At 43.4% G+C, this 27,678-nt stretch overlaps 1 protein-coding gene across 1 annotated transcript in view; it reads right to left on the reverse strand.

Moving 5' to 3' along the window:
* OPRD1 (opioid receptor delta 1) overlaps positions 1 to 27,678 on the reverse strand; it is a 52,807-nt gene that overhangs the window by 24,405 nt on the left and 724 nt on the right. The window lies entirely within an intron of this gene.

Below are 27,678 nucleotides of genomic sequence, written 5' to 3' on the forward strand. Positions count from 1 at the left end.
CCCTCAAAAAAATCAGAGACCTCCTGTCTAATCTAGTGCATGGAGACCAATCAGTTCTCTCTTCCTGTCTCTCCCTTATGGCACAGAGGTATCTCCTTCAGATTTAGACCAGGATAGATCAAGAATGGGTGTGACCCAGTAACATATTAGGAAGTAAAAGATTGGGGGGAGGGGTAAGGGGGGTCCTCCCTCTGAGATATTAGGCTGCTAATAAAAATACCCCCAGAGCAATAAGCGTTATATACGGAGCAGACCAAACAAAAATGAGACTTTCCTTTTGTTCTAGGAAAGGGGCTTTTCCCTTTTTCATTCCCTGCACGGAGAAGCTTTGGGGCCCCGAGGCCAACGCCTCCTTTGCCCTCGTGTCCCCCTCTGCTAATGGCAGCTCTGAGCATCAGCCCAGTTCCCTCACTCTTTCAAATGTATCTCATCAGCAGGGAACCTCATCACCACTGCAATTAGTGTTCTCTGGCTTGTTCTCTCCCTCTTACCTGAGATCTGCGGCTCTCCGTGATTGGAGTGTGCCCTTCATGTTTAATTGGCCAAATACAAGAGCCTTTGGAGAGTAGTGCATGTTTGGGGGCCAAGAGGGAGAGTCTGAGTTATAAGGAAAATGAATGCTGGAACATGCCCTGCCCACTGAGCTGGTAATAAGAATTCTTTCTCCAGGCAAGCCCTGAGCAACCGGACAAGTGGAGATGATATCTTTATAGACTTTGCTTAGAGGAGGGAAGGAAGGGAGGGGAGGAGAGAGGGAGGGAGCCAGGAAAGGAGGGTAGGAGGAAGAAGGGAGGAAGGAAGAAGGATGGAAGGGAGGAAGGCAGGGATGGAGGGAGGGAGGAAGAAGGAAGGAAGGAAGGAAGGAAGGAAGGAAGGAAGGAAGGAAGGAAGGGAGGGAGGGAGGGAGGGAGGGAGGGAGGGAGGAGGAAGGAGGGCAGAATTGAAGGAAGGGAGAGAGACCAATTAAAAGGCAGGAGACTAGGGATAGAAATAAAAATGACAAGTCTCTGTCCTCAAGGAGCTTATATTATATTGTCATATCTCCCTCCACAAAGCTGGAAGGAAAGAAGGGAAGGAGAGAAGAAGGAAGAAAGTGAGAGGGGAGGAAAGTGGAAAGTTCTGCCATCTGGTGCCAAACTGAACAAGTCTGATCCTTTTTTTACATAATAAATCTTCAAATACTTGAACCAAGCTATTATGTCCCCCCTAAATCTTTTCTTCCCCAAGCTAACCACTCCTAATTCCTTTAACTGATCCTCATATGACATGGACTCATGTCACTTCACCATCCTAATTGCCCTTCTCTGAATATTACCCAGTTTATCAATGTTCTTCCTAAATTATGTTGCTCAGAACTGAACACAATACTCCTAATGAAGACTGATGAAGGCAGAATACAGAGGGACTTTCACCTCCTAATTCCTGGAAGCTGTGCCTCTCTCAGTCCAGCCCAAGATCCCATGAGCTTTCTTGGCTACTAAATCCCACTGCTGACTCATATAGAATCATATCATACCACGGATTCATATTTAACTTGTAGTCCACTAAAACCTCCAAATATTTTTCAGACAAAATGATGTCTAAGCTTCCACCATCTTGAAATTGTGAGGTTGATTTCTTGTACTCAGGTGTAAAACTTTACATTGATCCTTACATTCATCCTATTGGATTCAGTCCCATATTCTAGTTTGTCAAAATCTTTTGGAATCTTGCCTATCATGCAGTATATTATTAGCTCCCCCTCCCTGCTTAATGTCATTTGCAATTTGGATGACTTGAGCCAAGTCACTGACCATTATTACTGGGATACTCCTCTGTAGACTTCCTGTCATGTTGACGTTGAACCATTCATTAGCTGACTGTTTTATCATTCAATTTGGAGAAGGAAATGGCAAACCACTCCAGTATCTTTGCCAAGAAAACCCCAACTGGGGTCATGAAGAATTGAACGCTACTGAAATAACTGAACAATAATTTTCATTCAATCTGTTCCACAACTTTAAAATTCATCCAATTGCATTTTTGTCTGGTCCAATAGCTCTCCGTCTTCTCCATAACCAGTAGTATGAGATACTTTTTCAACCACTTTGCTAAAATCTAGTTAACTTATAGCTGTAGCATTCCCTTCATTTGCCAGTTTAGTAATCCCATTAGAAAATGAAATAAAAGGTTAGTCCAGCATAACCTGTTCTTGTTGAACACATTCTGGCTCTTTGTAATCCCTCTTTTCCTAAATATTCTCCAACTGTCTCTTTAATTATCCATTCTAGAATTTTTCCAATGATCAAAACCATGCTCGATGGCCCGTGGTTTGAGAACTTTTGTCCTCTTCTCTTTTTCAAAAGTGAAGATATATGCCTTTCTCCAGTCTTGTGGTGTTTCTCCTGTTTGCCATGATCTTTCAACCTCAACAACCACTTTTAAAACTGAGAATATAGTCTATCTGAGTCAAGTGATACAGAAGGTCACATCTGGAAGGGACTCCAGAAGATGGAACATCAATGCTAGAAGGGACTTTACCACTCAGCATGTTAGAATACAAAATGTCAGAGCCAGAAGTGACCTCAGAGAACACACAGTCCAAAGTACTCATTCTGCAGATAAGGAAACTGAGGTTCAGAAAGGTTTAGTAATTTTCTCATGGACACACACAAAGCTAGAAAAAATATTAAGAGAATGATACCAAGCCAGACTTTGGAAAATAGCCCCTCAGGAGCGACACAAAAGGTAGAATGTATAATTACTGAATAACATGAGCTCTTTGAGGACAGAGACTGCTTTATTTTTATCTTTGTATCTCTAGGGTCTTGCACAGTCCCTGGCACATAGTAGAAAATTAATAAATGCTTGTTGAATTGAATAACACTTCGATACCTCAACAAAGCTATTATCTCACCCATGTGGGTATTTCCTCCACAGGTACAAATCTGAACTACCCACATCTTCTCCTGTGCTCCCACAAATGCTCCACAAGGGGGCAATCCATCAACAAGCATTTATGAAGGGTCTACTAGGTGGGAAATATAAAGACAGAAATGAAATAGTTCTTGCCCTCAAGGACCTTATATTCTAATAGGAAGAGATAATATACACATATATAGCTAGATATAAAATACACACAATTTAGGTACCACACACACACACACACACACACACACCCTAGATAGCCTGATGGAGAAACTCAATAGCCCCTAGGGGACCAGAAAAGATCTCATGTAGATGATGGTGCTTGAGTTGAGACTTGAAGGATACCCAGGTATTCCAAGAGGCTTCCTTGACACTGCATGGGCTCCAGTGTAGCACATGCCTGTGCACTGATTATCCCTCCCACTCAATCAGACATTTAAGTCCCTACTATGTTTAGGACTTAATGCCAGGTATTCAAAGTGAAAAACTATCTGGCCCTCAAGAGGCTTACCTTCTATAGGAATGATAATGATGACATCGACACACTGATTTTTTTGTTGTTGAGTCATATAAATTGTGCCCAACTCTTTATGACCCCATTTTGAGGTTTTTCTGGGCAAAGACACTGGAGGGATTTGCCATTTCTTTCTCCAGCTCATTTTACAGATGAGGAAACTGAGGCAAATAGTTAAATGACTTGCCCAGGGTCACACAGGAAGTTTCTGAGGCTAGATTTAAATTCAGGAAGAAGAACCAGGAAGAAGAGCCTGGCATTCTATACATTATGATGCCAACTAGCTGACCCCCTTTTTTTTTTTTTTTACAGATGAAGAAACTAAGACTCAAGGACTTGTTAAATAACTTGGTTAAATTCATAAAGGAGTAAGTAAAAGAGACAAGATTTTAATCTTTCTCTGATACCACACTGAAGTGGCTGCCACAAGTCTCTCTCCCCTCCAATCCATCTTCTACACAGCTGCCAAACTAAACAATTTTTAAAAAATATTTTCCTTAAGGACAAATCTGATCATGTTACTCTCCTCAATAAACTCTGGTGGCTCCCTATTACTACCATCATCAAATATAAACTCCTCTGTTTGACTTTTATAGCTCTTCAAAACCTTGTCCCAACCTACTTTCCAGCTTGATTGTACCTGATTCCGAAGGTCAAATTTACCTTCTTACTGTTCCTCACACACAATATTCTATCTCCCATCTCCATGCCTTTGTCCTGGCAGTACCCCCTGCCTGGAATGCACTCCCTCCTTACCTCTATGACTCAGAATCAATAGTTTCCTTCAAGGCTCAGCTAAAATGCCACCTTCTACATGAGACCTCTCCCTCAAATTGCCTTGTATAAATTTGATGTAGAACTATATATTCCTATGTCTCCCCTGTCTAGAGTATAAGGTCCCTGGAGACTGCAATTATTTTTCCCTTTTATCCTTGTACTCCAAGTGCCTATAATAGGGCCTGGCACATAGTAGGTACTCAATGAATGCCGGTCAATTGATTTCTGCTACATTATATATTTTAATCTCTTTGGCCCTCAGTTTCTTCATCTATGCAAGAGAGATAATAATCCTAATAGTATGGATTATACAGAAGTGTTAGTCAGATATGTGTAAAGTACTTTGTAAATCTTGTAGTTCTACTGAAATGTCAGCTGTTATTACTACCCACCTCAGAATTAAATGAGACAGTATACACAAAGTATACAATAAACTGAATCACCATAGAAAATGTGTTATTATCAACAGCCCTATTTTCCAGATATGGAAAACTGAAGCCCAAAGATCAAGTCCAGCTTGGTCAGAGGACTAACCAAGAGGTGAGATGCTCTAATTTAGAATGGCTTTCAATTGAATAAATGGGAACTCTAAAAGGAAAAAAAAAACTTTTCCCATTTTAAAACCTTAAAGTGAGCTATACCCTTGGCAAGGGTGTGCCAAAAAACCAGGCCCACAGGGCCTACAGAGAGTACCTTCTTCAATTCCCTCCCAAGCTCATAAAGATTTCATCTGCTTCCTCTGGATCCCTCATCACCCATGAGCCTTGAAATCATCCCTAGAATTGTACAAGAAAGCTTTTCAAAGCCTTTGGAGACAGAGAGCTGCCTGGTGCTGGGGACACTGAGACTCCCAGAGCCAAACTTCATTTAGGGGAAGCAAATCTTGGTCTGTTGACTGAGGCATCCTCAATCAAGAACCACACACCCTACTCCAGTCCTTTCCTCCCTCCAAAAACAGGTTCATATTTGTCTTGACATTAAGACCTGGGTGGTTTTCATGGGGGTGAGGGTAGGAGTATGGGAGAGGGAAGAAACCAGATTGTGGAATTTTCAGAAACCTTAGGTCTCAGGCCCCTTCCAGCCTCTAAGAACCCTGGGTGTAGAGTCACTTTCTTTCCAGAAAAAAACAGAATATTTAGCCAACATCCACCTTTATTCCAGGCAACAGTCAGAGACAAGTAGGCTTGCACATTGATACAGTGGGGGAGATGGTTGAGGGTAAGTGGTGTCTCTTGGGCAAATAAGTTGCCAGAAAGGAGAGTGGACTTGGGGTGGGGGGAGGGAACTAAAAAACTTTGATCTTGAACTAGCTTATTTGGACATCCAGGTAAGAAATGTGACACAGTGGAAAGATATTATATTCAGAGTCAGAGGGCCTGGATTTGAGTCTAGATTCTGCCTAGGTGACCTTGGCCAAGTCATTTGATGCCTATGGGCCTCAGTTTCCTCCTCTTTAAAATGGGACTAAATGAGAGGATTTCTAAACTCTCCTTCAGCTCTGAATCCTGACTCTGGTCCCAAAGTAAGGTAGAAGAAAGGTTTTCTTTTGTTTCTGTTCCCTGGCTCTGAAGGGAATATCATAGGATGTTAGATTATGAATTGGAAGGAACTTTCCGAGTTATTTAGTTCAACCCATTCATTTTTCAGAGAAAACTGAAGCCCTAGAGATGACACAGGCCACAAGAGTTGTAAATGGTTTTTGAGGGATGCAGGATTGTAAAGGGATAAGTGTCTTTTCTAAGTAGATTTTTATGTCTCTCTTGTTTTCACATCCCCTGCATGTCTCAATGTATCCTCCCACCTCTTCCCAGAGTAATTTCTGACAATAAGGAATAAAAAGAGGAAAATAACCAGTTCAGAAAAACTAATCAACAAATTGAAAAAATCTAATATTATATGCTGTATTTTATACCCATAGTTCCCCACTTCTGCAAAGGAGAGAGAAGGAATGGAAGGAGGATTCTGGAATGAGTGAATGAATCATAAAACTATAAATGTTACAGCTGGAACAGACTTCAAAGAGTGTATAGTCCAAAACCCTCATTTTAGAGATGCAGGAACTACAGCTCAGCAAAGATAAGTCATTTGTTCAAGTTCATACAAGGGATTAGGGACACAGAACCCCAGTCATTTCCCTTTCTATCACACCATGGTTGCCCCCATGAATAAAGAGAATAAACTGGGCATAGTGTGTTTGTTTCCATTTACACTTAAGAAGGGACCCATAGATTGGCCACATTCATATTCAGAAGAGCTGGTTTCTTATTTCAGCATCCTGGTCCTTCTCAGAGTCATTCAGATGGAATTTTTTTAATTCAGAGCAAGTACCCTGGACAGCACCAGGGCAAGTGGCACCAATAGTGCCCTCAGGTGGTGGGCATTAGGGGATGTTGTTATTTGTTCTTTGTTCTCGAAGAGGACCATGATTTCAAGTTGGTGGTGCCAAGATATGCAAGTGAATTGGATTTAAGTGAGGAAAGACTATGCAAAGTCACCAGCCTCACTCTCTCCTCAAGAGCCATCTGGGTCCAGTGGCAATATATATATCAGAATGACTGGAGATGGGCCCCCGAAGTGTGTTAATGGGAGTAGGACAAAGACATCCATGGCCCTTTCCCTGGCCTGAGGGGGAGGTGAACTGTGGAGAGCTGTTCGTTTTCCTTTTAGGGAGGAGAAAAAATAGAAAATAACGTGGAATAAGAGCTGCCCAGAAGAAATATCAGAGACCAAAGCTCTGGTAGAAGAACAGGTAGTCTCCCTACCAAAGACCTTGCCCAGAAGCTGCTGGGATCACTCAGAACCTCCAACTGACTACAGATATTAAGAAAACTTCAAGAGATTCAAGGTCTAGTCAGAATTTCAAGGGGCATGATGAGAAAGCCTTTTCTGGATTTGATTCTGACCAACCATGAGTGAGTTGGATGGATGGATGGATGGATAGATGGATGGATGAAAGCAATTATCAAGCACTTACTATATGACAAGCTCCGTGCTCAATGCTGGGGATACAAATAGAAAAGTGAGACATCCCTTACCTTCAAGAAGCCTACATTCTAATAGAGAGAGACAATGAATGTATAGGAGAAATGACAAGGAAGGGTATTTTGTTCTGGTAAATCATAGGGTTGGTAAGTGGAACAAGAAGACAATCAACAGGAATAGGTTTATTCTGGGAACAGTAGTAGAGTTGATTTGATTACTGTTACCAGAACAAGAGGTGGAAAATGGAGGAGGAAGGGAGAGAAGGAAAGACACTAAAGTGGAGAGAAAGAAGATGAGCAAAGTGAAACATGGTTCAGTTTGGGGCTGGCTAGTTTAGTGGCCCTTCACCTATTGGGACAGTGTGGCCCCAGTGTGGAGCAGCTTCCTCCCCTGCCCCCATCAATGGTCTGGAAATCCTTGCAATGGTCCTGCTTCCATGCCTTTAACTCTGACCTCTCCTATCCAGCTTTTATGCAGGTCTCCAAATTTTCCTACCAAGCTCATCTAACCCTACTACTCCCCTGCTCAAAAATTTTAAATGATGCCCCAGTAAAACAGAAACTCCTTTGCCAAGCTCTTAAGGTCACAATCTTCATTGTGCATTCCTTCCCAAACTATATTTCAACCAAACTAGACAACTGGATCTTCTCTGACCTTATCCTACACTCTGCTGACTTCAGCTGGGTCATTTACCATGTCTGGAAAGTACTCCCTCCGCTTTTCTGTCCAATGAAAATCTCTTCCTTCAAGGCCCAGCTCAGGTGCCATGTTCTCAATCAATCTACCAACCAACCAGGATTTATCAAATTTCTACTGTGTGGCAAGTGCCATGTTAGGTACTGGAGACACATTCCCCTCTGTAACTCTGTAAAAGAAAGTTATCTCTCTTAAGAGTCTTACAGGGGTGGCTAGGTGGCACAGTGAATAGAGCACTGGCCCTGGAGTCAGGAGGACCTGAGTTCAAATCCGGCCTCAGACACTTAATATAAATACTAGCTGTGTGACCTTGGGCAAGTCACTTAACCCTAATTGCCCTTCAAAAAAGCAAAAAAAAAAGAGTCTTATAGCATTTTATCTAGACCTCTCCTTTCTCTTATAGTTTTCTTTATAACAAACTTATTATCATACACTTATCTCCCCTGTTATATTAGCTAGGTGGCTCAATGAATAGAGTGTTGAGCTTGGAGTCAGGATGATGAGTTCAAATCTACTTTAGACACTTACTAACTCTGCAATCCTAGGTACAGCTTCTCTGAGCTTTAATTTCTTCATCTGTAAAATGGGGATATTAACAGTACCTACCTCCACAAGATTGCTTTAAGGATCAAATGGGATAATAAGCTTTTTAAAAAAATATATAATATTATTATTACTAAGTGTTGACTATTAGATTATATGAACTTTGAGGCAAAAGACAGGCATTTGTATTTAGTCCTCCCCCAGTAACTACCACACAAAAGAAAAGGAACAATGAACCTTAGAGCTTATGATAGTTAAGGATGGTGATTGGACATTTCTGATCTGAGATTGCAGGAAAGTGGATTGTAGAAAATTCTTATTTAAAAAAGATAGCTAGGTGAAAAGTGGGGGCATTTAGGTGATGCAGTGGAAAGAATACCAGGCCTGGAGTCAGGAAGACCTGAGTTCAAATGTGACCTCAGACACTTACTAGCTATGTGACCCTGGGTAAGTCACTTCACCCTGTTGGTCTCAGTTTCCTCACCTAAAAAATGAGCAGGAGAAGGAAACAGCAAACCACTTCGGTATCTCTTCCAAGAAAACCCAAAATATGGTCACAAAGAATCAGACACAGCTGAAACAACTAAACAAAAAAGGTAAAAAGTAAGCTCTTCAAGGGCTTTCATTTTTCAATTTGTTTCAGTTTTGAATTTGCATCCCCAGTACCTAGCATATAGCAGACATTTAATAATTGTTCATAGATGGAAGATACTTTACTAACCCAGTATTCTCATTTGACAATGGAAGTCTAAATGAGTTGTACAATGTTATACAGGATAACTGTCAGAGATGAGATTTGAACGCAGGACCTGTGACTCCTCAGCCAGTGATCTTGCCACTATATTACCCAATCTAAGTCTCTAGAATGGAAGTCAGCTCAAGGGAGCTGAGAGGCTCTTAAGAATTAGATTCTGAGATGCAATCATAAATAATTCAAACTCAACATGCTGTCTTCGGACTCTCCACTCACACAGGCTGTCCCCCTAGTCTAGAATACTCTTGCCTCTCAGAATCCTTCTGAGCACCTTGTAGGCACCTAATAAATATTCATTGAATTGAAATTGATTTGGTTTTTTAGAGGCAAACCAGGTAGGCTTTTACTGTACAAAAAACAGTAGAGAATTTCAAAGAAACTGTGAGCCTCCTGGGTGTCTTGTTAGAAAGACCCACTTCTGGTGTGGGTGTGTAACGAGTTAGAGCACTGAACTGGGAATCAGGAAGACTCATCTTCCTGAGTACAAATCCAGCCTCAGACATTTCCTAGTTATGTGACCCTGGGCAAGTCATTTAGCCCTGCTTACCTCAGTTTCGTCATCTGCAAAATGATTTGGAGAAAGAAATGACAAACCACTTCTTTGCCAAGAAAACGCTAACTGGGGGTCACAAAGAGTCAGACATTACTGAATAACATTGCATCATGCTTCTTGAAATTTTGACAAAACTGCAAAGGACAGTGGGTATACTAAGCATTGCTAAACAGAAGAAACTGGGGGTAGGAGAATAAAAATCCCCCATGGAAAACCCTGCTTTCTTCAGAACAATGGAAATGTTTGTGCTTCTTGCTGTAACCAATTGCCCATTAATAGTTTGCATTTCTCCAAACAGTCCTACAATTGAGACAATTGACCCCTCGGTGATTCCATATTATACACATCCATTATCTTGCATACCTCCACTGATCTCCCAACTTCATACATCTCCATTAATCTTGTCAAATACTCCTGTGGTTTTCTTTTCTTCCTTCAAACAGTACAACAATGTTTTGCTTTGTGCAATTACACAAGAAGCTTCTCCACGGAAATTCTCTGTGCTAACTGCTCTCTCCCTTATGGCAACAAGTAATAAAGCTATGCTTTGATTCAATGAGAATCTCTTGCTCTGGGGTAATTCTTTGACACTGGAGGCTGGATAAGAAAGAGAAATTTCAAGAGGAAGGAGATGAGATTCCCACTGAATTTCAAGAGTTTGTGAAGCTGTCCTAGGGTGCTAGGAGCAAAGGCATGCAGAGATGGAGCTTATGTTCTATACTCCTTGGAGGACTAAGAGATGGGGGGGAGGGTTATGTAAGGACGAGGCAACAAGTCTGTCCACCTTGGAAGCAGAAGCTCAAGGTCATTCTTGGAGCTCCCCTTTCCCTATGATCCTAAGCAAGTAGTAAATGACCTCTGAGTCTCATTCTGTTTCTAGTGGTCTATCTAGAGATTTGGAAGAAAGCCCAGGACGCCTCATTTTCACAGTTTTCTCCTCCTGACTTTGGCATTGATATATCCTGGCCAGGCAGACCCTTCCTACCCAGTGGGAGGCCCCTCTGCAAACTTGCTGTCTCACTGCTACCTTCCATATGGAGTCCCCTCTATTGACAGGCAAAGAGGGTGGGTCCTCTCTGTTGGCCCAACAATTTTGGCTCAGTATTGGGAATGCCAAGCTTCGTCCTTCTGCCTCTGTTCCTTTTCCAGTGGCAGGGGGCCAGAAGCTAATGAGCTGGGCTGGGGTTTGGCAAAATGAGTTAAGGGAAAGCAATTCATTATTATAAAGTCCACTGATGACTATGAAAGAGGAGGGTAAGGACTGGGACAGTGTAGTGCATGGCCTCAGAGAATCTGCATTCAAATCCCAGTTCTGCCACTTCCTGTCCTTAGGCAAATCATCACTATAGCTTTCAGTTTTCACATCTATAAAATGGGAAGCTTGGAGGAAATAGTCTATGAGGTCTAAATTCACTATCCTATGAAGCTCAATTCCAGGCTCCCCACTGCCTGCAGGATCATGTCCTAATTCTGTGGTCTGGAATTGCTCCACAAGCAGGCCCTAACTGATTTGTCCAATATGATCTTCTACTACTCCCCCAAATAAGCCTTCCTTTTCATCAAAGTTAGTGTACAGAAGTCTACTGACACATATACAAGACTGAGAATCAAGCGTTCAGAGGTCTGCTATGGATCAGCCACTAAACATTCGTCTTTGGGGAAGTCATTTCTCTTCTTTGGGACTCAGTAAAATAATGATGTTGGCCTGGGTGATCATAAAAGGCTCTCCCGGCTCTGACATTCTCTGTTCTAAAGGCTCTCCCAGCTCTGACATTCTGGGTTGAATCTGTTTAATAAAATAACAATTCTCCTTGAGTACATCCATATCCCCCTCAGGTTTAAACAAGGGCAATGCCCTCTGTGACTTCCCTTTCAGTTCTGTGGCCCACAGGGATACATGTGGCAAAACTAAGGAAAGATTATTTTAAAATAAAAGAACAAAAAGCAGTTCTCTCCTATCAGAAAGCATGACCAGGGACTGGGCCAAAAGGGGACATGCCAGGGGCCATCTGGGTAATTTGGACAATGACCAGAAAAAAGCAAATGATTACCCAATGCCTCTACTCCCCATTTCTGGAGAGGTGATATCTTTATACTCTGGCCCCCAGAGGTGAAAAGGGGTCACAGAATATTCAGAAAACTGGGCACAGAGGTAGTCCGTGCTATTTTCCCTCCTAGATACCAGAATTAGCCCACCTGACACACTCCCCCTGCCCCAATTCCCAGTAGAGGGATGGAAATCCACAGGCACCTCTCCATCACAAAACCAGCCTCTGTTCTGGATGATAAACAAAAATCACTGATGTAAAGTGTTTCCTAGCACTGAAGAATCAAGAGGATGTGTTTATTGTAACCAGGGAAAACCTATCATCTATTTCCAATAGGGAAATCTGATCTGCCCAGGAGAGGAAGCAGACATTACTTGCAACTGAAATGACTTGGTTAAAATTTTCCCCTTGAGGCTGGTTCTATCCCTATCACACTCAAGTTGGAATTTCAGGCTTCAGTGGGTTTGACATCCGTCAGTCAGTCAAGATGCACAGCCCATCTCTCCCACCCATCCCCTCTTTTCCACTCACACTCTCAACCATCCTAGTTCAAACCTCCCCAGCTCCCAACTGGAGAATTATTCCTAACTGATTTCCCTCCTGCTTTCCTGTCTCTCTCTTCTCCGATTCATACTCCAAACTGCTTCAAGAGAATTTTCCCAAGGTGCATGTCTGATCATATTATTTTCTTGATCAAAAACCTGCCAGCTCTGCAGTGAGAAGATTTGAATTCAAATCCCAACTCTAATGCGTTTTGCTCCAGTGGCCTTGGGTAAGTCCCTTAACCTCTCTGAGCTTCACTTTCCTCATTTGTCAAATGAGGGGCAAGGGAGATGACTTCTAGGTCCCTTACAGCTTCTAGGTCTGTGATCCTACCATCCTTTGGATAGAATATGGCATTTAAGGCTCTCCCACAGTCTGACTCCAACCCATCTATCCAGCTTTATTTCACAAGACACAATCCATATTTCAGTCAAACCAGACTACTAGTTTTCTCCCCCTAAATTCAACATGGAACTCAGGGCCTGGAGTCAGAAAGACCTGAGCTCAAATCTTAGCCTCAGACACTAGTATGACCCTGGGCAAGTCACGTCACCCTGTTTACCTCAGTTGCCTCATCTATAGAATGAGCTGAAGAAGGAAATGGCAAATCACTTTAGTATATCTGCCAAGAAAACCCCAAAAGGGGTCACAGGACATGACTAAAAAGAAGAAACAACAGAAAACTCAACATGCTGTCCTCTGCCTCCATCCATTCACCCAGGCTTTCCCCCAAGTCCAGGAGGCACTCCCTCCTCTTCTCAGCCTCTCAGAATCCTTCTGAACACAAGGGAAACATTTAATAAATATTTATCACATTGAAATTAAATGAAGTTACTAGGCATGAGGCAGGTATGCATGCACTGTACAAGAGGAAACAAAGACACTACAAGCTCACTGATTATACCCAAAGGGAGGGACTTTTCCTGGACCCTGAGGAGAGAGGAGACCCAACCCCAGGTTTGATTTGATTCAATAAACATGTATTAAGCATTCTCTGCCAGGCACTTGGTAGCCACAGGAAATACAAAGGCAAATATGTTACTTCATTTATGTTTTTGTAGCCCTCAGTGCCTAGCTCAACATTATTAAACTGTGCCCACGTTTGACCCAGTGGTAGCAACATTCTGTCGATATCCCAAAGACATAAGGGAAAGAAGAAAAAGACCCACATGTACAAAAATATTTATAGCAGCTCTTTTTGCAGTGGCAAAGAACTGGAAACTGATGAGAAGCCCATTAATGGGGAATGGCTGAACGAGTTATCATATATGAACATGATGGAGTGCTATTGTGGCATAAAAAAAGGAAGGGGATGGTTTCAGAGAAATTTGGCAAGATCTGTGCAAACTGATGCACAGTGAAGTGAGCAGAACCAAGGGAACGATTTATACAAGAAGGGCAGTGGTATGAAGACCAACAGCTTTGAACTCTGATCAATGAGATAGCTGATGGTGATCCCAGAGGACTTAGGATGAAACATGCCACCCATCTCCTCACAGGGATGATGAACTCAAAGGGCAAACTGAGCCTTTTTTTTTTCACATGTCTGATGGGAGAATTTGTTTTGCTTGATTATGCATGTGTGTGACAGGGGCTCTGTTTTTCTTTCTTTCTAAATTGGGAAGGAGGTGGGAAGGAGAGAGAACAGATTTTGTTGATTAAAAAAAATAAAATTTAATATAAATAAACTTAAGGGGGGAAAATCTATCTATCTCATATACTTATTGTGTGACCCAGGGGGAGTTACTAAACTTCACTGAGCCTCAGTTTCCTGATCCACAAAATGAAGGGGTTGGACTCTCAGGTCATTTCCAGCTCTCCACGATCTTCCCCCTAGAATTAGAGGTGACTGGCCTTGTTTTTGCTGTTGAATCATTTCAGTCATGTCTGACTCTTTGTGATCCCATTTGGGGTTTTCTTGGCAAGTGGTTTGTGATTTGCTCCTCCAGTTCACTTTACAGATGAGGAAACTAAGGCAAATAGGGTGAATGACTTGCTCGGGGTCACACAGCTAGTAAGTGTCTGAGATCAGATTTGAACTCACAAAGATGAGTCTTCCTAACTCCAGGTCCAGCATTTTATCCACTGTGAACCATATCTAGTATGGCAGAAACAGGTTTAAGCCTGATCCACTCCAGGAAAGGGGCTAGTTACCAAAGGGTCCAAGTAGGAGGCATGCTTGCCCAGCAGATCTCAGGGCTTCAGCTCCAGCTACACGGGCTTTGGAGTTCCAGAAGCAGCAAGCAGACCACATCCTTTTTAAGTGCCTTTACTCACTCCCAGGGATTCAGGAAAGTGATGGAGAGAGGACAAGGAGCTATTCTGAGTATAGGGAGGTGAGTCAGGAGTCCTGGGGGTAGAGCAGTGGGCCATGCCCCCAGCTCTTTCCTTCTCCTTGCAGTACCTTAAAGGGGACTGGAATGGCCTCCCTCTGCCCTCCCTTCCCCTTTCTCTTTGCCACAGTTCTCCTCGCTGGCATTCAGGGCCCCAAGAGGCAGGTGAATAAAGCCTGACTCACCCCTTTGAATGCTATGATCTGACCACGCAGCTAGCCAGGGCAGATTTAGCTGCTTGCCCCCTGCCCTGGTCCCTGGAAGCAGCATGGAGTAAAATTAACAATAGTAATTATAACCATCCCACCTCTGACACACTGGTTGTGTGACCTTGAATGAGTTATTTAATCTTGCAGGGTTCCAGAAAGCTCACTAAGGCTATAACTGCAGAAGTAGTGGTGAACATTATTAGTGGAGAAAGTTATTCACCAGGGGCTCTTTGTAGGGATAAAATCACAGATCTAGTTTTTTAAAAATAACTAACATTTATATCCTAGGTCTGACAGGACCTGTGTGAGTCTGGGCAAGTTGCTTAATTACACTAGGTCTCAGTTTCCTTATTCGCACAATAAGGGGTTGACCTTAGAGAATCTGAAGGATTCTTTCTTCCTCTAAATCCATGGATTTTATATAATGCTTTAAGGTCAGTGAAATGTTTTACATATATCATCTCACAGCAGCATTGTGAGGAAGGTGTTATTATATCCCACTTTATAGATGAGGAAACTGAGAATCAGAGAGATCATGAACACAATAAATGTCCAAAATGGGATTCAGACTCAGGCCTGTAGGGGAAAGATTGCTGGATTGGAGTCAGAAGAACTGGATTGAAATACTTTGAAAAATCTTCCATTTTCTATTCATGTGACCTTGGGTAAGTCATGTTCTCTGGGCCTCAGTTTCCTAATCTGTAAAATAAAGGAATTAGACTCAATGACTTCTAAGGTCCCTTCCAGCTCCAAGTTTATGAACCTTTGCCTCCAAGATCATTAATCACTCCTTGCAGTGTTAGGAGTCCTGTACCTTCTCTGGCCCATTTCCCTCTGGGCTGAAAGCCAGATTTTGCCACCTGCCTAGACTTTGGGGTTGATGTCAGGGGAAACCTCTCAATAATCAGAAATATGCAAAAGTAGAATGAGCTTCCTAGGTGGTGGGTTCCCCCAATTTGGGCAAATCACCTAATTTGCTGAGGGCTCAGTTTCCCCATCTATAAAATGATCAAATTGGACTAGGAGGGCATTATGGTCCCTTCCTACTCTAAATCTATGAGTCTCCAAAATCTCTGCAGTGGGAAAGGAAACCGAATGGGGCATGTCCCTGCTATCTCCCTGATGCAAGACAGATAATTGCACTGCTGTGTTGCCAGAGTGGATTGATAAGTGGACATAGCTTTCATCCCAGTAATGACCCAGGGGGCTAGGTGGCTCAGTGGATAGTGCTAGGCCCGGAGTCAGGAAGACTCCTCTTCCTGAGGTTAAATCTGACTTCAGACACTTCCTAGCTGGGTGACCCCGGGCAAGTCACTTCACCTTGTTTGCCTCAGTTTTCTCATCTATAGAATGAGCTGGAGAAGGAAATGCCGAACCACTCCAGTAACTTTGCCAAGAAAACCAGTCATGAAGAGTCAGACAAGATTGAATAACTGGATAACCACAAAAAGGGATCTGGGAAGGCACACCTGGTAGAAGGTACATCAACTCTTCCTGAGGTTGGTCAGTCCCATCCAGGGACATTGCACCTGTTGCTCTGTTGAGCCTTCTCCCTTTTGCCTCTCAGTCTCCCTCACAATACTCTAAAAGACAGGCTTCCTAGTCCTTCTCTCCTGCCTCCCCACCCCCACCTTCTTGGTCAGAGACAAGTCTCCACTGATTTCTGCAGCTGTGCGAGGTAGTTCGACCAGACACTCGCACAGAGCATCCCTTCCCATTAGGCAGGCAGAGGCAGGACTGCTCCGGCCATCTGCATGGTGAATGGCTTTTTAACCCAGCCTTTCTTCTCTCAGTAACTATTCACCCTCTTCCTGTGCTTGCTCTGATTTCCCTGGGAGCCAATTTGATTTCGAGGCCTCAGTCCTCAGCAGTAATGAAATCATACTTTGCACTTGCACAATTCCTTCCTCCCGAGGTGCGGCTGGCTGGACCTTCTTGGCATACTCTGGACAAACAGATGAGGCTGTGGTGGTCACGTATTGTTCAAGAGTGGATAGTGGATAAACTAAGTCACGGAAAGTAGTGGGCTAGCCAATCATGGATGAAGTAAGAACGGGGGCAGAAATTGTCAGCAGTGTGGAGGCCAGGTGAATTCTTCTGCATCCTCAGACCTCTCTCTTGACCAAATTTCCCTACCTTTCTCAAGTTCCTTCAAAGAATCAGAAAGCTTGCTCTTGTGTCAGGGGAACCGGTGTTACAGGTTCACTCCCTGTAAGACCTTGGGCAAGTCATTTAACCCCATCAGCCTGTTTCCTCATCTGTAAATTGGGGATAATAATGACACCTACCTCCCAGGGTTGTTGTTAGAACCAAATGAGATAATAATTGTAAAGAGCTTAGCACAATTCCTGGCACATAGTAAGTGCTTTATAACTGTTAATTAGTAGTATCAACCTCTCTCTGCTTAAGTTTCCTCAACTGTAAAATGAAAGTGTTGGATTAGGTGACCTCTAAGGTTCCTTCTAGGGCTAAATATATGATCCTATGAACTTAGGCATGGAAGGAACCTTAAGAGATCGTATGATCTACTCCTGCCTAATTGAATACGGTAGTAGATAGAGTTGGATTTGGAGTTGGGAAGATCTGGTTTCAAATCCTGCCTCAGAAATTTGCTAACTGTGCAACCATGGGTAAGTCACTTAATTGTTCTGAAACTCAGTTTCCCCATGTATAAAATATGAATAATAATAGCACCTTCCTTTCTGGGTTGTGTGAAGTGGGATAAAAATGTAATCTATTGTTATTTTGGGGGCAACTAGGAGGTCCCATAATGGATAGAGTGTTGGACATGGAGTCAGGAAGACTCATCTTCCTGAGTTCAAATCCAGCCTCAGATTTTTACTAGCTGTGTGACCCTGGGCAAGTCACTTAACTCTGTTTGCCTCAGTTTCCTCATCTGTCAAATGACCTGGAAGAGGAAATGGCAAACCACTCCAGTATCTTTCCCAAGAAAACCCCAAATGGGGTCCCAAAGAGTCAGACAACTGAAAAACAACATTGTTATTTTTAACTCATTCTATAAATCTTAAAGTACCATTGAAATGAGAATTATCATTACTGAGCCATACTATTCCTATCTTTCAGCCAAGGCCCAGAAAGGTTAGGGAAACTGTCCAAGATCACAGAGCCTCTTTTCCATTCTTAATATCCCCTCCTCGTTCAGGTCCTCATCACCTCATGTTTGGTCTATGGCAAATGCCCCTTCTTCCAATCTCCTGACTTTCTAATCCACCCTTTACACTAGTGATGTCAGCCTCAGATGGGAGGGGGGCCCACTGATTCATCCATCCATACGGATCCCTGGGGGCCATAAACTGACTTAGTTTTAAAATGGAATATTATCTATATTGTATTTATTTTTACTTATTCTGTTAATTCCTGGTTATGTTTTAGCTTGGTTCCAGTCACACTTAAGGGGATTGTGGGCCACTTGCAGTGTGTTTGACACCTTTGATTTGCACCACTGACAGATCTATCCTCCTAAAATACCGCTCTGCCAACATAGGCCTCTCCTCAGAGAGCCTTCAAAACTACTTTAATGCCCAAACATTAAAGTTTGGAATGGCATTCAAGGCCTTTCCTATCTACTCCTCCAGGTTTAATTTTCTCTACCTTCCCATAGGAACTCTCTGTTCCAGTTAAATCGCTCTTTTCATCAATTCCCTGAATAGACCATGCTCATTCCCTGCTCTTCAAACCAATATCTCTATGCAAACTGTCTGACTCTCCTGTTGTCTGAGTGAAAGCTAAGGATTCAGGGAGGAGTGGGTGGAGAATAGTGGGAAGAAGAGAAGGAGAAGATGGAGAGGAAAAAGGAGTGCAATTCATCAGTATGTTAGAGAATTATCCATTCAGAGATGGAAGGGACCTTGGAGGTTGTGTACTACAATCTCTTTCCTTTCATAGATGAGGAATTGGGACCTAGTGAGGGTGACTACTTACAGGCAGGTGGCAGCAGAGTTGGGATCTGAGCCCACCCCAAACCCAGCTGACTTCACTATGTCCTACTTCCTTACTCCTACTCCGTACATTGACTCTATCACATCTCTCCGTCCAAACATTAACAAGAATAAACTTCTTTAAAAAAAAAAAAACCTCTCCTTTCCCAAAGGCAGATGTATGTGAAGAGGGTCTGAAGTGAGGGATCCCCTTTGGGGTGAAGCATGAACTTTGGGCCAGTCAGCTGGATGATGTTGGTGCCCTGTTCTCAGGATAAGAGCTGGCTCATCGGCCCTCAGCACAGAAATCGGTGCAGCTCCAGCTCAAGCTCCATAGGGAGTTGGCCTGTTCAGAAAGTGATGTCGAGAGCAGAAAGTGCTCCCTGTATCTCAGCGTGTTAGGCAGAGAAGGGGATGGTCAGTGGGTATGGTACTGAAACGTCTGGCTTCCTGAATGTCCAACCAAAGAGACTGGGAAAAGGAGAGGAATGTGGGCTTGGTGATTGAAAGGACAGAGGATGTGGAGAGGGTGAGGAGGAGAGAGATGTATAGACTAAGGGAGAGGATGAAGCAGAGGAAGTTAAGGAGAGACATAGATAGGAAGAAACAAAGAAATACAGGAAGAGAGAAACACATTAGAAGGGGGAAGAGAAAAAGAAAGAGAAAGGAACAAAAAGGGGAAGAGACACATGGTAGAAAATCACTGGAACACAAGGAAAGCAGGGGAAGAGAAGGAAGATGGAGAGAGATCAAAGGAAACATGGAAAAGACAGAGGCAGAGAAAGGGGGGAGATGGAAAGGGAGAGAGACTCACAAAAGGATAGAAGCAGAGACTGAGAGGGACAAGGGAAAGACAGAGACCCAGATGGATACAAAGAAAGAAAAGGAGTCAGAAATGATCCCTGATCTGAGGGTCCAGTCAGTTCCAGGTTAAACACTCTTACATGACGTGTCCATCAAAGCCTTCAAATTCTGGGGAAATCCAACTCTGCTGACAGAAAAGCTCTCCAAGGTGACGGCAACCTTTGAAGTCAGAAACCAACACAAAGGCTTTGGCTGAGTGGGGTGACTAATACTGTGGTGGACGGGGCAGCTGAGGACTGACTGGCCTCCCATCTCACCTTTCAGGAGAATTGAGGTTGTTTCTCTTTGGCTGACATCAGTGAATGAGCTTCAGAAATCGCTATTGTCCAAGTAACTTCTTCGGTAAGTCTTAAGAAAACACTGTAAGAGGGCCGCAAGAGAGATAGCCTTGGCATAGTGAAGAGAGAGTCAGAGAGTCCAAAACACCTGGGTTCAAGTGTTGCCTCTGAAACAGAAATGGTTTTTTGACTCTGGGCACTAGCTCAGGTGCTGGTGTTAATCTGGTATAGGGGAGAGATCCCTATATGTACCAGTTAAGGAGAGAGAGAGAGAGAGAGAGAGAGAGAGAGAGAGAGAGAGAGAGAAAGAGAGAGAGAAATTTCATTCTTAGGGTGTTTGCTTGCCAGATCTGCCCCTTGAAGATAGCCATCTAGCATAAGATCCCCCAACTCAGTGGAGAAACATAAAGGACTGTGCATAGAGAATAGTTAGTCCATTAGTTATGGCTATGATCAAGATGACAACTTCTTGATGAAAAACTAAAGGTGCGCATTTTGTTTTGTTTTTTTTTTAAGAAATCAGGGTTAAGTAACTTGCTCAAGGTTGCACGGCCAGGTGTTTCTGGGTGGGTAATAAGTGTCTGAGCTCAGATTCGATCCCCAGGTCATCCCAACACTGGGGCCAGTGCTCTTACTCGCTGTGCTACCTGGCCACCCCAAAAGATGCACATTTTCACATATTCCTTAACCCTTCTGGTGAGTTTCTATGTTATCCTAGCCATTTTTTCTATTTACACGTCTTAACAAAGAGTAGCTGAGAACTCAAGTCAATTTTTTCTGCCCCTGCATCTCTTCCAAATCTTGCTGGTCATACTAAGTTCCTTCCAGACTTAGATCTGGAAAGGACCATCTAGGCCATCTAGTCCAAGCTCATAATTTTACAAATGTGGAAACTGAGGAAATAGTATACTAGAGGAAAGGGAGAAGCTGCTAGCACGTGACTTTCAAGAAGTCCCTCGTACTTCCCATAGGCTGGGACCCACACTCTTCCTTACATTTAAGACTTACAGAAGGTTAGACCTGGAGGGGACCTTTGATATCATTTAATCCAATTCCCTCATTTCTATGGGTGAAGAAACTTGAGGTGAAGGAGGGGAATAGGGAGGGTAAGTGACTTGCTCAAAGTCACACAGCTAATAAGAGTTGAGATCAAAACCCAGGTCTGCTGATTCTGTGTGTGTCTCTTCATATCACCGGACCTAGTTCCTAGAACCTTAGGATAGGTGACTCCAGGTGCAGCCACAGGCTTCTGTGTGTATTTTGTCCTCAGATGGCCAGATCTAGTCTCTGGGACATTAGGATAGGTTGCCACAGATACTCTGTGTCTCCATAATTCAGTGCCTCAATGTGTGTGTGTGTGTGTGTGTGTGTGTGTGTGTGCGCGCACATGCACTTTGAGAGACCAGGTTTCTAGCTACCTCTTCTGTGGGTTTGTCAGTTTGTCCATTGGCACCTTGCCCCACCCCCCAGGAGCCACCTGGACAGGACAGTCTAGAGCAGAGGTTGCAAATCTGGAGCCTCTAAACTTGCTTTTAAAAAAATTATATACATATATATACAAAATTGTGTGTGTACATATATACACAAAATATACGCATATACAGCTATTTCACTATAATTGGTTTCCATGTATTTATGCACTTAAAAACATTCCAAGAAGGGGTCCATAAGTTTTGACAGGTTGCCAATAGGGTCCATGATTCCCCCCAAAAAAAGGTTATAACCTCTGGTCTAGAGATACTTGCTAGCTGCTCTGGCCTCACCTGCTCAGAAATAGAATGGTGAGACCTCCTGTACACCAAAGTGGGGGTTGGATGATGGTAATGATGATGATGAGGAATCAAAGGCATTTGGTGAAGAACTGAACTGACATTGCTAAGCTGTAAGAGGAGAGTTGATAAAAAGAGAGAGAAATCCAGATAATGAAGACCTGAAGACCAGTTTTGTCAGACCCCAAGGACAGCTCTGTCCCCCTTCACGGAAGCTCATCTGGATATAGCATCCCACACTCTATGGGTTTCAGAAGAGTCAGTACTGACTCCCAGTTTTCATCGGTCATCTAGTGGTGATTCTCCAGGTTGTGAATCGTGCCAGTGTAAATGGGGAGGCAGAAGAGGACCCTGGGGCAAAGGTCCCTATGCTAAGAGAGATAGGCTGGAGGGAAGTCTATCCTGAGCCCCTGGACACTACTGGACAATACTAATGGACAATACAGGAAGCTGTATTAGCTTCCTGAAGGAAGGTAGGGTGAATTGAGTCAGGAAAACTTGGGTTCTAATCCCACCTAAGATACTTACTAATTTTGTGACCATTTCTTCATCCATAAAAATGATAAATGATAATAACACTTGCCACCCAGAGTTGTTTTTAGTCTTATTAAATAATGTATGTAAAAGATTTTGCTAACTTAAAAAAGCAGGGGTAGCAATCATAATTTCAGATAAGATTACAATAAATATAGATCATATAAAGGCTATGATCAGGGAAATTACATTAGGCTTAAATATTAATCATATTTCTTTCCTATCAGAAATGACATTTATTACAGAAATCAAAAGTGATCACCAAGGACAATCTCTATGGAAGAAGGAGGGGAGGTTAGGGCTTGAACACTGGTTGGAGGGGAAGGAATGGCAGAAGGAGGGGAAAGATTCGAGGCTGGGGAAAATTAGGGATAGGGTAATCAAATGTCCCAATCCCACCTAAAACCTCAGGATAGGGGTGCCCCCTCATCCTGCCAAGCCTTCCTCTTTCCAGCTTTAGGAGAGGGCTAGGGAGAGGATATAATATGAGTGAGTCAGATTAGAACTGAGACTAAGGATGGAGGGGGAGGAAGGGTCCCCCCTTTCAAATGCACTCATAATACTGATGTGTTGGTGGGTGAAAGGAAATGGGCATCCTCCTTCTTCCCCCCTCAACCTGACTATAGGGGGAAGGTGTTGTGGGGTGTGGTCACAGGGCATCATGGCTATATTATTAATAGCATGTAGCCTGGTCTCCTGAGATGATGAGAGTCATACATGGGTGCCTAGTTGACTCAAACAAGGTCACCCCAACACCTCAGATAATCGTAGGAAAATGAATCTCTTCCTTCAGCAAGTCATAGGGTTTTTCCCATCTCTGGCTCTGGATGGGTGGGTGGTTGTACCATGTTTAAGGAGAATGGGAAGATGTGCTAATTATCAATTACAGCAGAGTCATATCTTACTGCGGAGGTGAGGTTCTAAAGTCAGCTCCTTTGAAAATCCCTCAAATTACCCAGAAAGTTCAGTGTCTTTAAACAGTTGCAGCTGGAAAGAGGATCATTTTTTTTTTATCATTTTTATTGGTAGCTTTTGTGTTATATCACCTCCCTTTCTGAATACATCACTCCCTCCCCTGCACACACACACACACACACACACACACACACACACAACCCAGTAAGCCATCCCTTCTAACATACATGCATACATTAATTAATTAATTAATGACAAAAAGAGGAGGAAAATAACAGTTGAGCAGAACTAACCAACCCATCAACCCAGGCTGACAGCATGTGCAGTGTTCCACAGCCAGGGCCTTTTTAAAAGCCGTCAGTGGCAGGGAGCAGAAGGAGCTGAGATGGTTGCTGTGGAAACAACTGAATGTAAATTTTATTTTTCACAACACCCAGCTAAGCTATTGATCCAGAGAGAGTCAGGAACTAGGACTTATTTTTCAAATAGAAAGAAAACAGAAATAGGTAATGACTTAGATGGCTGGAAAACTGCTGATTGGGAGGAAATAATTGTCTTGGAAGGGTTTTACAAGATATGATAGTATTAAAGAGTGAGTGGACCCCATGGGACTGTTTCTTCTCTCACCCAGAGGCAAGAGGAAGAGCATCCATGGCAGGAGTCTTCTAGCTGACCAGGAATTCTGGGAAGGCCGAAGGATGCTGGTTCCTCCCATTAACTTCACCCACCTAATCAGAATGAATAGACTGTGAGTAGGTGTGATGAAAGTGAAGCTTTAGGCTCCCATTCAGCCCAAGGGAGACACTCATCTTTGGAGAGGAGGGATAGAAGGAACTGAGACCAACTGAGGAAACAGCAAATTCACTTTTCCCATCTCCAGCTTGGCTCATTCTGGGGCAGATGCTCGTTGACTGAAATGGCAGGTGAAGAGTGAAATTTCTCTCATTATTATGTTTCACTTTTTCTTTGCTTAGTGGTAGTAGTTTGATTTACTTGACTTAAGTGTCTGCATGGTGTGATTCTGTTGCATAGTGATACTTCATCAATCAGGCACCAGTAGCAACTAGAAGAAGTTCTACTGTGTGGATAGGGTGAAGGACTTAGTCATAAAGTGCTGAGTTCAAATCCTGTCTCTGATACTCACTTGGCTGTGTGACACTGGGCAGGTCACTCAATCTCTGTGCCCCCCTCAGATAGACTCCTAGGGACTGCAATCTGCATTATCAGAAGGAGTTCCCACAGCAGCACCTGGTTGCCTTTAGGCTTAGAGAGGACCTAGAAATCATCTAGTTCAACCCTCTCATATTTCAGATAAGGAAAATGAAGACCAGAGAAATAAGAAGACTTACAAGATCATAGATTTTTAATCAGAAAGGACCTTTGGAAAGTCACTAAGTCCAAATCCCTCATTTTACAGATGAGGAAACTAAGGCAAACAAAGTTTTTTTTTAAGATTTGCTCAGGCTTGCACAGCTAGTAAGTGTCTCAGGAAGGATAACCCAGGTCTCCCTGACTCCAAGCCTAGCGGTCAATTCATGACACCATTCTCCTCAAAACGTACCTGTATGGCTCAGAAATTGAACTCAGGCCTCTGTAATACCATTAGAATATCAAAGCTTGACCCTTTACATACCAATATATATTTTTTAAATTTTAATTGTTTGATATGGAAACCTTCAAGGAGACAGCTAAGTGGCTCAGGGAATACAGTTCTGGGCTTGGAGTCAGGAACACCTAAGTTGAAATTCAGCCTCAGACCCTTAATAGCTTTGTGACCCTAGGCAAGTCATTTAACCTTTATTTGCCTTAATCCACTGGAGAAGGAAATGGCAAACCACTCCAGCATCTTTGTCAAGAAAATCCCATGGACAGCATGGTCCATGGGGTCACAAAAACCCGAACATGATTGAACATGATGGAAACTTTCCTAAAAATGCCTTCTCAAAAAAAGCATACCAACTATGGTTTCTTAATGACTTTGGGTCTTGGTTATCAGCATTGTAAGCATCCACTATTCTAGAATATAATAAAGTGATATCAAGGCATGGGGAATGATTTCATGCTGTCGGCCACCACACTAAATGATCCTAGACTATTTTGTTTTTTTGAGTTGTCAGGAATGATTTTTTTTTTAAATTTTTTTTTTTCTATTTCTTCTCCTGTTTCTCAAGCCAAGAGATGCTTTGTCAAAGCACCTGTCTCCAGCAGTCTTGCTTCTACCTGAATTTTCAGTCCACACAAATTAATTAAGCTTGCCAAAATCGTGTCTAAAATAACAAGCAATTGGCTTGGAGTTAGGACCTGAGGGAGTCTCTAGTGATTGAAGTGCATTAGGAATTACTTTGGTTTCATAGTCTTTCCCTTCCCCCCTGCTTCTTTCAGGAAACCTGGATAAATGGATAAGCAGAGTGATATAAATGACTGTTAGATAAAGCAGATATTATTGCCTTACCATTCAGCAGAATCCTGCCAGTGGTGTGAAAAGTCTGTGGGGTGCCAAGGCCATTTCACAGCAGTGGGGGAGTAGGAACCCATCATATAAGAGAACAGAGCGGATAGGAAAGGGATGTGAGGGAAGGGAAGTGTGTCCCTGCTTCCTGGAGTGCACTACCCAGAGGGGTAAGGTCAAAAGCAGGTCATTGGGAAAAGAATACTTTACAGGCCTTCTCAAGCACTGCTCTCCAGAGACAGAGCAGCCCTTCCAGGCACAGTGCAAAAAACCATCTCATCTGCCAGGAATCGTGTAACCCCCTCAGGAAGCCACAGAATCCGTGCCACCTTCACCCTCTTAAAACAAGTGATTCTCCTTCTTCCTTCTCTTGACAGGACTGGAGTTAGCTCTGCAGGACTTCTTAGAGAAATTACCCCCCCGGGGCCCCTGTGACAACCTAGGGAAAGACAAACACCAGAGGCTGTTTGCCCTTTCCAAAAGAATTCTACTAGGCTGAGGCTTATCCCCAGACAGATTTAAGAGATGGGAGAAGTGATGTTTAAACCTTTCTTTGTGGGGTTCTTGGTCTACCTACAGGCATAAACCTGTGCCATAAAACCAAGACTTCCACAGGTGAAACAAGTACACAGAATCAGGAAGAATCAGCAAGGCCATCTACTCAAGCAGGAACCCCCATCTCCAGCAATTATCTGTTCATCTGGTCTCCCTGAAGACCTCCCATGGAGGGGATGAGACCAGCGTCTAAGGTAGCCCCTTCCACTTTGGGGCTGCTCTCGTTGCCTGGAACAGCAATGTCTTCCTGACATCAAACCTGCTTGGATGTCCGCAGTGTCTAAATTGCTAATAATTCTGTACTCTGGGCCAAGTAGAACTAGGCATAGGATTAGAGATTTAGAGATGGTAGGGGTCTAAGAGATCATCTAGTCCAACCCCCACTTTTTTACAGAAGAGGAAACTGAGGCCCAGAGAGACAGAGTCACTTGCCCAAGGTCACCAAAGTAGTGAAAAACCAGGCTGAGATTCAAACCCAGATCCCCTACCTACAAATTTAATGCTCTTTCTAGGGTCTCCCAAGACTTCTGTCTCAAGGAAAAACCTAATTCCTTTTCCATGTGACATCCTTTCAAATACTTGGAAAGAATGTTCATGTGCATCCCTCACCTACCCCTCATCCACATCTCTTCTTTGGGTTAAAAATCTCCACTTCCCTCAAATGATCTTCCTTTGGGGCAGTCAACAATCCCTTCACCAGCCTGGTTACCCTCCAGCTTATCAATGTCTCACCAGAGCTCTCCAACATTGCATTGTGGCCTTCTTCAAAAAATAATAGTAATCCAATCCTGAACCTGGGGGTTGGGGAGATCTCATGTGATGTGGGGACAGAGCCATTACTAAGTACTTTCAGACATTCCTGGCCAGATGGCTCCCGGGAAAGAGATGAGAGCTCTTATATCTGCACAGGTGATTTGGAAACCTGGGCTCTCTCCAAGTGCAAAGGGGCCCTGGTACACACAGATAATGAGCTTTAGGGACCCAGATCATCTGAGGTCACTAAGAAACAGGACTGAGGATACAAGAAGACACCTGTACATGCGTGGGCACACAGAATACAGAACAGAGGCAAGCAGAACACCCGAGATCACCTGCAGGAAGGTCCAAGGAAGCAAGGATGGGGATGGCAGCCCAGTTCAGTTTAAATATGTCAAGAGACAGGCTTGTCTTCGGGCAGATTGGCCCCCTGAAAAGGCAGTTAAGTGTAGGCAGGCAGGGCACCAGTGGCCACCTGTGTCAAATTCCAGAAACCAGTTCTGGCGATGTGGACGGACACACAGGAACACACACACACACACACGCACACGGTTCCGGCCAACTGCAGCAGCCCAACAAACAAAGCCCCAGCAGCAGTGGCGGCGGCAGCGGCGGCACAGCCTGCATCTATCTGACACACTGGGACAGCCTCTGATTATCCAATACTCTTCTGCACAGCTCCCAAGTGCTCACAGGCACTTGGTACACACACCACACACACACACACACACACACACACACACACACACACACACACACAC

Source organism: Petaurus breviceps, unplaced genomic scaffold (genome assembly GCF_028583685.1).
Source record: "Petaurus breviceps papuanus isolate PSGF00001 unplaced genomic scaffold, PetGlider_PUasm1.0 91041, whole genome shotgun sequence".
NCBI classification, from domain to species: domain Eukaryota; kingdom Metazoa; phylum Chordata; class Mammalia; order Diprotodontia; family Petauridae; genus Petaurus; species Petaurus breviceps.